This window comes from Diuraphis noxia, unplaced genomic scaffold (assembly GCF_037042655.1).
Source record: "Diuraphis noxia isolate RWA-SAM2 unplaced genomic scaffold, SU_Dnox_SAM2 contig0001, whole genome shotgun sequence".
In the NCBI taxonomy this organism is placed as follows: Eukaryota; Metazoa; Arthropoda; class Insecta; order Hemiptera; family Aphididae; genus Diuraphis; species Diuraphis noxia.
Window position 1 is genome coordinate 71,479,362 of NW_028301711.1, and position 3,305 is coordinate 71,482,666.

Below are 3,305 nucleotides of genomic sequence, written 5' to 3' on the forward strand. Positions count from 1 at the left end.
TTTTCTTTTGTTGTCATTGATTTCCATTTCCCTCTTGTCCTATTGAAAAAATTTGAAAAACTATAATAAAATGTGTGGTAACACGCAGCAAGTAAAGGAAGTTCGACAGCATAAGTTTAGATATTTGTCACTTGAATAAACTCAAGGATTAATTGGTCATGAAGTAGCGTCACGTCTCACGTCCACTATTTAAGATTCTGAGCGGAGCGAATTATTTAACTACCTATGTTGTGTTTTTTTGTGTGTGTGTGTGTCTGTTTACACAATAAATTGCCGAAATAATAATGATTCGATTTTCAACTTTAGTAGCTTCTCCGGTTGGAAAATGAATCAAGTTAGTTTAAAGGGGAGGTTGAATATTTAAATTCCAGAGAGTTTTCAAAAGCGCAGGGAAAAACAAAAAAATAATTATAAGGAAAAACAGGAATTGTTACGCAAAATCATTTTTTGAGAAAATCGATTTTAGATATTGGTGTAGGTACTTCTAAAATAGATTACAGTAGACACATGAAATTTTCATTGAATGTATATACTGGTATTTCCTATACTTGAAGCAATTTTCAAAATATTTCAAATTCTTTTAAGTTATTTAAAGATATTTGAAATTTTTAATACGCATGAAAAAACGTAGGTACTTTGTATCAAATGTTTAACCCATTTCGATAAAAAAATCATAAATAATAATAATTGTATAAAAAGAAAAATTGAAAAAAAAAGCGGGTAAGTCGTGGATATCGCTCTGCTGTACAGTAGGTTACTGTAATGGATGGGAATAAATTTGAATGCAATGATAGGTATCATCAGTGTATACGAAAAACGATTCTAAACGGAGATGATTTGTTTAACTCGTTTGAGGATAAATCGTTATCGTGTTGAATTTTTTAACTTTAGATATAAATACAAACAATTTTATGAATTTTGAACTACAAAATAATTTGCAAATATTCATGGTTTGACGAAGTTTTGTCAATATTTTAACTTCAAATGCTAATAAAAAAAAATTGTGCTTGTATTCTTGTAATTTTTTAATCACCATAAGAATAATTAATGAGAAACTTTTTGTGTTAAATTTTTAAGTATTTTGATTGGGCCAAAAAAATTTTATCAACACTTTAGAAAAAATTTCAGTCGTCTATAAATATCTCAAAAAAATTCAGAATATTTTGTAAATTAAATCATGTAAAGAAAATGCCAATGTAAATAACTGGTGAAATTTTTATGTATATATGACTTAAACTTTTTGAATAATAATAAATATTTAAAATCGTTTGAGGATAAATCGTTATCGTTACGCTATTTCGTAAAAATTTAAAATTCAAACGCACTTAACATTTTTCCTATAATGATGCTTCGAGTTTTCTCTATAGCTACCTGAAGGACTGCTATTGTAACAATATGTTAAAAGACTTGTATTAAAATTTTCAAGATTTTCTACTGAACAAATAAATTTTTATCGATATTGATTTAAAAAAAACTAATAATGATCGAAAATTGCATATACCTATGAATAGTTCAACTTAAGTTGACATTTTTTGAAAATTGCATGTGGATAGAATATATTTATATAAAGATTCAGTGAAAATTTCATTTGTTTTAAAATTACTCAAAAAACCAAAATTGATTTTGTCAAAAATTGATTGTGCTTAAAATTTCCCGTTGTTTCTGTAATTTTTAGTTTGTTTATCCCGATTATTTAGAAAAATGTTAAAAATTGTTTACTCTTGACCCCCCAAGTACCAACTAGATTCACTGTCTGATCGAATAAGATTCTGAAGTCAAAAATCGAAGTACTTTTACTGCCCCAAAACGTGATGATAGACACAAAAAAAAATATTCATGGTTTTAATGAATTTTTGTCAATTTGAACTTCAAATGCTAATAAAAAAAAATTGTGCCTATGTATTCTTATAATTTTTTAATCACTATAAGGATAACTTATAAGAAACTGTAATGAATTTTTAACAAATCATGTTATTATCAACGACAAATGTTTTAATCTAAATAACATATTTTTCTCTGCTATTGGCACCATAGGACAACCTCCGGCGGTCGTGGGATTCTCTCAAGTTTCCTTCGGCTCAGCCGGCGGTTTTATGCCACGTAAATGTATGGGTGACCGTTATTGAATGTCGATTTTTTTTGTCAATTTTTTCTTTTCATACAATTATTATTATGACTTTTTTATCGAAAAGGGTTAAACATTTGGTACAAAGTACGCATTTTCATGCGTATAGTTCCCTAAATATTTTTCGTAACACGTTTAAAATTTAATTTTTTTAAATTTATTTGTTTACTACTTTATAGTATGTATCTACAATAAAGCATATTAGTTAAAAATATATTCACAAAAATTGAGCATTGCACAACTGCAATGTGAGATATTAAACTAAAAAATTAAAAGAAGTTTTTCGAGTTAACACTGAAAAATATAATTTAAGATTCTTCATATTAAGTGATTTTATAGCTATTTATAATCATTAAAGATACATTAATAAACATTTTTTCATAAACATTAAGAGCTTACATTTTGACAAAATTTGTCAAATCACAAAGATTTGAAAATAATTTTGTAATTAACAATAAAAACTATTTCTATATAGCTTTGACGTGAATATTTATAAAAATTTAATTATTTATATCGATTTAAGTACAACATAAAAATAAAAACAGGTATGTCAGTTGATTTCACTCTGATGTACAGTAGATTACAAGTGGGTTACTGTAATGCAGGGATGTGCAACTCACAGTTACTATAGGGCCATTTTTTAGAAATTTAAAATATAGCGGGCCAGAGCATAGAAAGCAAGAAAAAAAAATGGTCATTCAAAATATACATTTTAAATAGCATTTATTTTGTTTATAATGAAATAGGACATAGGTAATACAAAAAGCGTTATTGAAAATAATTTAATTAAATATTTAAATATAAATTTTTATTTGCAGTTTAGAGAGAGTTTTGAGGATGTGTGGCTTCTAATGACAACGCGGCAAAATCGACTTCTATTTCGGACGAAGAAACAAGAAGTAGGTGACTTAATGTTTCATCTGTAAGTCGATTTCTATGTTTTGATTTAATATGTTTTATGTTTGAAAATGAACATTCACAAATGTTAGTAGTTCCAAACATGGATAACATTTTTAATGCGAACTCTCGTAAAAGTGGATATTTTAGAGTAGGTAATTAGAATTTAAATAGGACACGAACGATACGAAGAAACTGATATAATTAAATAGATCGGTACAAACAGCTATGGTTAAAATCTATACGTATCCATACGTGTGTATATACATACTATAACTATATT